Raw genomic sequence first — 11,079 nt, 5'->3', positions numbered from 1 at the left:
CAGTCCTGACTATTGTTGCCTCCTCTCTCTTCACGGTGGAGATGTCCCTTTAGTTCGGTGACCTTTCAAAGCTTAAGACCAATCAATAGAGCTAGGTGTAAGCCATTTAATCCTCGGTTCCTTCTTGTCCAGTTAGTATAAGATTACTAAGAGCATCACGCCAGACAACAGAATCGGGCTTATCAAGCTGCGAGATGGCAGCCAGGAACACTCATGGATGATGGGGAACGGACGGAGATGAGACTGAAACAGGCAGTATGTGGAGGGCCTCCTAGCAAAACCACTATGTGTGTGCACACAGGAGCTGCCTGAGGTCTGAACTACAAAGCGAACTTAGGATTGATCCTTTTTGCCCGCAAACTCTGGAGCTCAAGAAGAGATAGAAATGTCATACCCCAAAACCCTTTATCAAAAGCTTTGGGACTATCTGGGTTATAGTGTGAGGCTGATTCTCAGAGATTCTCCAGCCAAAGGTTCTAGCTGTTTCACCCTTGCTGATATATTTTCCAAAAGAAAAAAAAATTAAGTCTGTAAATTTTAGGAAACAACGTTTCTCAATGACTGAAAAGGCAGGATGTCAGCATGGTACTTCAACTTCTACTAGGGTCGGGGTGGAGGTTGGGGGGAGGGGATACTGTTGTCTAGCAGGTGTGTGGCTGGTTTAATCTTTCTACTCCAGGATGATAACTAGCTTGTAAATTTCAAGCTCATCTTTACTTTCTAATTTCTTTCTTTTTTAAAGATTTATTTATTTTATGTATGTGAGTACACTGTTGCTATCTTCAGGTACACCAGAAAAGGGCATCGAATCCAATTACAGATGGTTGTGAGCCAACATGTGGCTGCTGGGAATTGAACTCAGGCCCTCTGGAAGAGCAGTCAGTCAGTGTTCTTAATCACTGAGCCATCTCTCCATCCCAATACTTCCTTATTTCTAACTCTGTGAACGAAATGAATCACTATTCTGAGAAGGGTGTCCAGCTTGCTAAAGGTTCTGTCCAACGCAACATACTTTGCCTCGGACACACTGATTTTCTAACCACATTTTAATGAGAGAGCCAATGATAGTTTGACTAGGTTTGTAGGCCTTAGATATACTCACCTGTGTTATAGGTGCTTAACTGCCCTAAACAAATATATCAACTATATTATTGCCTCTAATTTAGGATTTTTCTTGTCAATTTCACTTGCCTACCACAGTATACTGTCAAAGATGCTACAAAGTGAATAGGTCAAAGATGAGTTTAAAAGTGAAATTTAGGGTTGAATTTACTAAAGTTAGAAATTACAATAGTCCCCTGTGAGAATCAGTGGTGGCATCTGTTTAATGTATGATACGTAAACTCCCTAATTCCAAATCAAGAAATCTATCCAATCTTTGACTGTTTATTTACACAGAATCTTTTGAGTAGTCTTTAAGCTTGTACTGACTTATCGAATATGAATTTTATTTTCATTCTGAACAGTTATGAGTCTTTCTCAAGAAAACCAACCTTGTAACAAACATTTCTCTCTTCTTTATATGATTTAATAAAACATGTTGTCTGGACACAAGGGAATGTCTAAAATCCCAACACTCAGGATGCTGAGGCAGGAGGATCTACAGTTAGAAGACAGCCTAGTCTATAGAGCAATGCCTTGTCTCAGAACAAAACCTAAAAATGGCAACAAAGAAACCAATAAAAGTCCATTGCTGGGGACGCTGGACTGAACTCCTGCACTGTGTTTCAGCAGGCAAAAATAAAATGGAATTGCTTGTGCTGTTCACAAAACGAATTATTAGTATTTTTTATTTATATGGGTGTTTTGCCTGCACGAATGTCTACATGTGCATGTAGTGCCCTCAGAAGCCAGAAGAGGTCATCAGATCCTTGCAGAACTGTTGTTACAGTTCTCAGCCACCAGATGAGTTCTGGGGATCGAACCTGAGTCCTCTGTTAGAGCATCCAGTGTCCTCAGCCACTGGTCCTTACCCCCTGCTTAAACAGTGAAATTGTAAAGAAACGGAGATACCCCCTAAATTGGAGACTTATAGCAATTGATCAAAAAGAGCCTTAAGTCAGTCGATGTAATACAGCAGTCTTTGATAGTGGTTAATCTTCAGGGTCAACTTGACGACACTTAAAATTACCACTAGAAACACACTTCTGGGTGTCTTTGAGAGTGTATTCAGAAGATTGGACTGAAGACAGAAGACCCACACTGAATGTGGGCAGAACCATGCTGTGGATTTGATCCTGGACTGAACAAAGAAGAGAAAGCAAGGTGGCCACCAGCATTCATCTCTCTCTGCTTGGTTACCGTAGTGGCCATGTCTCATGGGCCACCACCATGCCTGCTGCCATGATTAACTATATCCCTAAACCTGAATCAAAATAAACCCTTCCTTCCTTGATTCTGTGAGGCATTTTGTCTCAACAAAGTAACCAATGCATCCTATCTGAACTCTTCCAAAGTAACCTGATGTTGCCTTTTGAACCTCTGTTTTCATTCTCCTGCCTGAATTTCCTTGCATAAACTAGTCTCTGTGTCATGGTTAACAAATCTATTTGGGATGGGATGCTGGCCAGGTTATGAATTGCCAATAAAAGCCACACAGATTTTAAGACAAATGTGTGGGCATATAGTCGCACAAAGTTTGTCGGTATAATCTAATAAATGGCTCAAAATCAAATTCTGATTTACATAATGGCTCTGGGAGTCTATCTGGAGCCTTAGAGAAGGTAAGTTAGAGCTTTGCCACGGAGCCACACCCTATTTTAACTGCCCATAGCGAAGAAATGAAGGGCACACACTGTTCATCGAGCAAAAATACGTTGGTATCAAGGTTTTGACAAGATGAAATTTGCTAAACAAATTCTACAACAAAACCATGTTGAAGGTGTTAATTTCTGAAATCAGAGCAAAGTGCTGTTGTCTCAGAGACACTGAGCAAATTTTCAGAGTCACATCAGGTAGTGATGGAGACAGATATGACCTCTACTGCTCAGGACCAGACTGGAGTATTTTGTTTCCCACACTCTCTATTCTTTATTCTTTTCCTAAGGATGTCCATTGACACAAATGTGTTTTCACGAACAGCTGCTTTTTCCTCTACTTGCTACAGATGTCATATGTATTTCTAATTTGGGCTTCTGGTACTGCTATGGTTCAGCCATATGAATCTCTTGCCAGGTCAAAGGCTAGAGGCAGCGTTCCAGGTGTTGCGTCATTCTGGGTGTGCATCCTTCCAGGTGTGCAGCCCACCAGGTGTACAGCCCACCAGGTGTGCAGCCCACCAGGTATGCAGCTCACCAGGTGTGCAGCTTTCCAGGTGTGCAGCCCACCAGGTGTGCATCCTACCAGGTGTACAGCCCACCAGGTGTGTAGCCCACCAGATATGCAGCCTTCCAGGTATGCAGCCCACCAGGTGTGCATCCTACCAGGTGTGCAGCTCACCAGGTGTGCAGCCTTCCACCCATGGTTTTGAGCAGCTCAAGTTAGACTTCTGCTTGGGTATAGGTTCAGGTTGTTAGTAAACATTGAAAACCTAAGGCCACAGTGAATTGTTGCTGGAAGACATGGAGCTAATAATTTAATGGTCTGATAAGAGGCATCATTCCTGGAGACTGCAGATTTTATTCTTTAATAATAAAAGAGCAAATCCTCTTCATATATCTTATGTACAGAAGAAATATAGCTTGTTCTAACCAGACAAAACAAAATGAAACAAACAAAAAACGAATTAAATCCATTCGTTATTGTTTCCTGCGGTCATGTGAGAAAAAAAAAAAAAGACACTTATGTCTCTGGAATTTTTTCATCGTGAGACCCAAAGTAAAATATGGAACACAACTGCATATTAGCCAATACAACGTTTTCAAGAAATGGAACCGTTGTAAGATGCCTAAGGCGTTCTTTGCCTCCCAGTTTTGGAGAAGATGAAGCCCAGACCCCGCGACTCAGTATTCTTAATTAAAAATACTCCACTTTCCAGCTTTAGAACTCGAGAAACTCAAATTTTTATTGTGTAAAATTAAAAAACAAAGACTGAAAAGTACTTGTGTTCCGGTATTGACGCTCTTCTTTGAAATAAGTTTCTTGGACGTCACTATCTACTAGTCCTTTGCCATTTATTTCTTTTAAAGATTATCCTCCCTGACCCACGTCTTAAAAACTAGTTTATGCTTCTCTGGAGCCCTCTACCCGCCGAAGAGGAAATGACAGGCTCCATTGAGTCCCTGGGATGCACTTGGCACTGGGCGAGCAAAGCTGGAGGCTTCAGTCAGCTACCATCCCCAGCTAGAGTCTGTACTTCAGCCCCAGCCCCAGACGCTACGAGGGGGCACTCGCGTGCCCAGATGCAGAGTTGCTGCAGCCAGGTTTCTACCGGGACAGTTTCACTGGCTTAGAAAGTGACAAGAAAGAGCAAGTAGCAGTGATGGGGACGGTGCATCTAGGGAGGCTGGACTGTGACAGAGCCAGGCCGCTGGTTTCTGAAGGTGAGGATCAAGACGTACCCGATGCAGCCCCACTCACGCCTTTCTGCTCTACGTTGTCTTGTTGACTGTAGCCAACACTTGACCCACGCCCGTTGAGAACTGAGCTTTAGAGATAAAGTGGGTAGAAAGTGGTTCAGGGTCATTAAGGACCCAAACAGAAACCAGTCCCTGTCACATTTCACATTCAGCAGTCGACAACATACAGCCCTCTGTCTCCTCTCTGCCAACATCCTTCCCCTTTTCTGTCTTGTCCTTCTTCTATTTCTTTTGGTGAGTTACACATAGCATAAAGCTTACCGCTGTGACTGTTCTAGGTGGGTAAGATCCCGTACACCACTACGCTGCCCATTAAACGATGACTCTGTTTTCTCCTCCCGCGTCAGCCTACAGGGACATCTATCTACTTTCTGTCTCCATGAATTTTTCCTCTTCTGAGTAATTCATTAACAGAGATATGCACTGCTTTTATTGTTGTCGTTTTGGTTTGGGTTTTTTGTTTTTTTGTTTTGTTTTGTTTTGTTTTGTTTGTTTTGATATTTTGGGTGTCTAGCTTCTTTCTCCAAGTTTATGTCCTCAAAGTATTTTGCAGCACGTTTGTGAATTTCCTTGAGATTAATGTTTCCACAAACAAGTGTACAGATATAAATACTCACGCGGCCATGTGTGAGTCTGTTTTTCATTGCTCCATGTACATGCATAACTCCTAATTCTATTGTAAATACTTATCCTTGTATATGAGGCCCTCAACCCTCATCGAAGAAACTTCTTTTTGCAACAGATGGAGATCATTAAAACACACACACACACAATTGATCAAAGTGACGGTGTGGAGACCATTCCCATCTGCTGTATCCACAACACAGCTTCTGCGCCTAAGCCTCAGGGATCCCCATGGAAGAGGGGGTGGGAATGACGTCCTGGGAATGACGTCCTAGGAATGTCGTGGAAGCTATACCCCGCATGTCTTAGAGATGACGCAACAGGACCAGAACAGAGCAACGCTGATAGGCCCGTGACTGTGGAAGGGGGAGGGTCTCAAACAAAGAGCTAGCTGGAGAGACCGGCTTTTTCCCCCTCCGGGGTAAAGATCGTTTTCTCTGGGGACACCGATTGGTTATTCAATACCAAGAAGTCAGGCCTGAAATTCGTATTCATGTAAAGAATACTATAGAGTCAGAACGTGTGCGTGTAAAACAACTAAAGAAAGAGAGGCTGAGAATTTGAGAGAGAGCAAATGATGTATATGGGAGGGGTTGAATATCTTATTTTATTTTTAAAAATAAAGAATTGCTTACAAAGCAGACCCATCTATTTATCTATCCATCTCTCCGTGTAGAACCCATCCTTTTTGTGACCGTCTAGTCTCCCTTTTTTTCTGGAATCTAATGTGTAGCTCTAATTTTCAGTTGCTCTGGGGAGCACTTCCACACTCTACCTCGTGGCTGGATTGTGATACTTAGCTCCTGTGGCCGTGAGACATTCGGAATTATTTAGTGTTTCTGCTCGGTTTACTTGGGTGTGTTAATACAGGTGTGTTCCTCATTCTGAGGGTGAAGGCATTTACTCCCAAAGCCAAACAGATACACCTCCTTAACCACTTGAAAGAGAGCCATGCAGAAGAGAAGAACCATGTGTGGGAGAGCGGGTGGGGACACGTGCACAGGACTTGGTGGACTTGAACTTCCCTGTGCTTACTGCTGTTTTCATACCCGGAGAGTTAGCCTCAAGCCGTGAAGCGTTCATTTTAATTGGTGTTCAGTAACTTTAAAACCATCTTCTGCAAAGTGTCGCCGGCTCTCTTGCCATTTTTGGATCCTTCTGTGTCCAGCCCAGGTCCGTGGTGCTGTGATTCTGCTGTACATAAGAACCAACAGGGGTGGAAAAAAACAGTGGTCTACAGAGAGGTCTCAGCAGTTAAGAGCACTGACTGAGATTCTGAGTTCAGATCCCAGCAACCACGTGGTGGCACACAACCATATGTAATGGATCAGAAACCCTCTTCTGGTGACGGTGTACTCACATAAATAAAATAAAATAAAATATCTTTTAAAAAATGGTGTAATGCCTAGTCCACACCTGAGGCCAGTTATGTCAAGCTTTCTGGACTGAAACCAATAGTGATAGTGCTTTCTGATGAACCTGAGGGGATTGATTGCTTCAGTGCTCCAGTTGACAGACTACCAGTTTCTCTTGGCTTCCAAAACCAGCTGGAGAGATGTACGCTGTCGCCTGCAGATGCTGTCCCATTATGTAATGGCGGTGACGTGAAGGCCATGCTTTGAAGCCTTGAGGCTTCAGAAATCACAGGTAACATTTGCGTTCTGGGGGCTCTTTCAGTGCAAGCATGACTTTTTGACCTACCACATCACTTCCTCAAATAAAAGGTAAATTTACAAGTGTTTCAGGTATGCTTTTGACTTATTTACTTATTCTCTTTATTTGATACAGGATCTGGCTGGGTAGTGCTGGGTAGTGTGGAATGTTAACGAAGCTGTTCTTGAACTCGTAGAGATCCACCTCTGTGGTCTGTCTCTGCCTCTCAGGAGCCGGGGTTACTGGGTTTAAAGTTACTTTAAAGCCCCATTCTTACAGTTTCAAGATACCCTGGCTGTATCCCGTGGCGAGAACTGGACCTAGTTATGACGTAGTTGGTCTTGTCAACTCTTAGAATCACCTGGGAGAGCTCTCTCAACTGAGGTTGGGAAGGCCTATCCTCAGAATGGGAAGTCTAAGGTCTGGGGAAAACCCGAGTACACCTGCCTACCCTCTCTTTCCTGTGCGAAGGGGTCCATTGCTGCCCCTGCCTTCCTCTGCCAGTGCCACACGTCAGTCTCCTGGAACTTCAGACGAGTGATGTCAACCTAGAGACCCTACAGAGCCCCAGGCCTTCGGTATCTGCTTGGGGCTACCGAGGTAGCCACAGAGTTTTTCGGTCTCCTTTGCCATATTCTGCAGTGAATCTATATTCAAAGAGAGTTTCGCAAGGGCGAGGAAAGTCAGAGGCACAGTGCAACGCCATCTTTGAAGAATTTCTCAACATTATGACATAAATATATTGTTAAATCTCAAAAAGCCAGAGAGAGGTAGGGAGAGACAGGGTGAAATGAGATATTTTGTTACTAGCATTTTGAGGATTTCCCTCTGTAGCAAACTTTGTCCAGACAGTTGCTCTGCAGGCCGGATGCTGAGGCCTGCCTTCATGTCTAAGACAGCATTGCCCTGTACGCCTCAAAACTAACCTTTAAAATGTTTTCATCCCGGCACATAAGCATAGCTCTTTGTTCTGGTTTGTTTTCACTTTATTTTATTTACAAACCATGAGGTTATCTTAAATGCTTTTAAAGAATATACTTTCACTTTGTATCGAACTCCGACTATTTAGCACTTTGTTGCCATGGGTAGCTGAGCTGGTGGTTTCAGGATTATGCGTGGTTGATGAAGCCTCGTTATTTCTATCCTTAGGACACCAACGTTCTGTATGTCTGTGGGGCCCACTCGGCACTGAAGCTTCACTGAAGCCATGACAACCCACAGCGTTTCCTGTCTTCTATTGTGTGCCACCTTTATCAAAGGTCCTCTGGCCAATTCTGTGTATTATTGGTTGTTCTATTGACTTTTAGTGTCGAGATGGTGATATAAATATAATTGCCTTTCTCCCTTGCTTTTCATCCCTTCAAACCCTTTCCTGTACCCCTCCCCAGTCTCCTTCAAATGTATGGCCTCCTTTTTTCACTCATTGTTAAAGCAGTCTATACATATATGTAATCTTTATATATAGGTATATGTAATGTAAGCACGCATATGTATATGATGTTTATGTGCATGTATATATGTATATACATATTTATTCCTATATATAACCTGCTCAGTCTGTATAATGTTAAATGTATATATGTCTTTAGGGCCAACCATGTGGTATTTGATAATGGGTTTTTTTTATGCTCTCCCTGGGGAAGATCATTTCTCCTGCTCTCAGTGTTCCTTAGTTGCCTGTATGTAGCTCTTTGTGTAGGGGCTGAGGCCTCCTGCATATTGACTTTAACGCATGTCTGTATGTCATGACTGTGAGATAGAAAAAGGGAAGCAGGGGTTGAGTTTCCTGATTCACAAGACACTTGGCCATACTTTATCCCTCTCTTCCTTTCCACATGTAAACATAACTGCCATCCTGTCAGCATGACCCGTTAACCCGTTGACTTCTCTTCCAGAGACAGAGTATAGTGAAAGTCCTGGGTGAGTGTGGTGACGGTGATGAACTGTGTTTTATGGTGGTAAGAGCTGGGGCACTCTTTCAAATTCACCGGCTTTCTCTGAAAGGAAATAAATTCATACAGTAAATCTTCCGGGTAAGTTAAATCGTGGTTGCTTTAACTATTTCCCAGTGACACTCACAGATTCACTCTTCATTTACCTGGTTAGCCGGGTATTTGAATGAAAGCTTGCTTACAACCGGTTTGTTATGTGTGCAGGGTTTGGGAGCTTCTGTCCCCAACACTGCGGTGTGGAGAAGCAGAGGACACCTGAGACGTTAGCCCTTCTCAGCAGCACACTGTCAGATGCCCGACAGCCCCTCTCTCTCACTCAGACTGCTCTTCCGAGAGGTCGAGGATCCTGGGCAGAATAAACGATGTAAGTAAACCCCAGAGGGCTACTACCAACGACATGGCACTGAAATACGGGTTCATGGCAAGGGCCATTGGGCATAATGTTCTTAGTATACAGGGAGGAAAAGGGGTGTTTTATAATATATTTAGAACATGGTGTCTTAGAGGAGATAATTGGAAGAATCTGTTGAAGTAAAAATAGCTTAGCTCATGGGTTGGGGATTTAGCTCAGTGGTAGAGCTCTTGCCTAGCAAGCACAAGGCCCTGGGTTCGGTCCCCAGCTCCGAAAAAAAAAAAGAAAAAAGAAAAAAGAAAAAAATAGCTTAGCTCTGACCAAATGAACTACACACTCTCTGTGGCCTCACAGGCACTTGAAGTATGATCTCCGTTATACCTGGGTAGCCATCATTAAATTATTCAATCCCTGCATTTTCTGCACTAGCATTCTTCTTGAGTCACCACTTTAAAAAAAAAAAAAAAGCAACACTGTCATGCCACATTTGGGACAAATGGGTTTCTGGCTCCTCTGGACTTTCCCCTGGAGATCCAGAGGTAACTGGTGGTTGCTCTGTAACATAAGCTCCAATAAAAAGCAGGGAGAATTTACATGAAGTGGGGATGGAAACTTTGGAGTTTATGAATGAGCCAGAAGGCCAGACTAATTTTAGCTATCGTGTTCTTCCGGGTTCACATAAAATCGTGGCATTTTTAGAAGTTATGTGTCTTGCGTTGTTTTCACAGGCTGTACAGATAGAAAGAATTGGTGCCCAGAAAATAGCTGGCACTGAGATGGTAGCTAGTAAAATACTCAACTGTAGGAAACATACCGAATTCTTAGTTTTTGTCAACTATCAGATGGCATTTTCTTTCTTTATTCTGTCTGTCTGTCTGTCTGTCTGCCTGCCTGCCTGCCTGTCTGTGCATTTACCATGTGTGCATGTGTGCATGTGTGCATGTGTGCATGAGTGGAGGCCAGAGCTTGATGTTGGTGGCTTTCATTGCTCCCCGCCTTATGAGACAGGATTTCTCAGTGAACCTGGAGCTCACTGGCTTGGCTGCACTGGTTGGCCTATGAGCTCCCCGGTTCTTTCCGTCTCTGCCTCCACAGTGCTGGGGTTACAGGTGCAGGCCAGCATGCCTGGCTTTCCCTGTGGATGCCAGAGAGCTGAACGAAGTTGATCCTCATGGGACGTGGTGAGCTCTTTACCCAACAAGTCACCCACTACCCTCAATTCTCTCATTTTTTATGTAGGGCTGAAGACAGGATCAACAAAATTGTTTTCTAAATGATTAAAAATGACTCACAACATGTGCAGTTGCGGGTGGCTTTCTGCTGGTGGGGAAGGACCCCACATTTGTGCCTACACTTCACAGGTTTGTCACAACCCTGGCAGGAATGCTGACTTCCTCCTAATTTGACTCCCTCTAGCCTTACTCTGTGCTAGCTCCTGCTCAAATTGACTGGGAAGCTTCATTTCCAAGGTGTCCCCGGTTGTGTCACGGCCCAGGAATGACTGCGTTTAATTGCATTAAGGGAAGGCTCTTCTACTTAGGACCCCAACACACTCAGATTCTGACAGCCACACCAGGATGGGAAAACAGGCGGTGGGGCCTAACCAGAGCAGGCACCAAGGTGGCTCCTTGTCCAGTCACACTGGAATGTAGGCTCCTGGGAACTGGAGGCTAGACTTGTTTCATTGTGCATCCAATCACCTGGACTTGGTACATCCCTTGGCATGTACAAAGTCCTCACTGTCATGTGGTAATTGAATAGCAGGCTTGTGTTTATCTGTATTTCATGAGGAGGTTTCCCATACAAGCTACACTAGACCTTAACAGCAACAAAGGGAGGGGAATAAAGTGTTGATCCCCAAGTGGAAAACGATCCAACCCACTTCAGTGACAGAAGCCAAGTACATGTGCCTCTCCATTGTAGGGCTCCGATCATATGAAATACGTTGAAAAGACAAAACCATTTTAAAGGCTCACATTGG

Source organism: Rattus norvegicus, chromosome 15, assembly GCF_021556685.1.
Source record: "Rattus norvegicus strain SHRSP/BbbUtx chromosome 15, alternate assembly SHRSP_T2T, whole genome shotgun sequence".
NCBI lineage: Eukaryota > Metazoa > Chordata > Mammalia > Rodentia > Muridae > Rattus > Rattus norvegicus.
The sequence above is the reverse complement of the archived record's forward strand: the minus strand, read 5'-3'. Positions refer to the sequence as shown.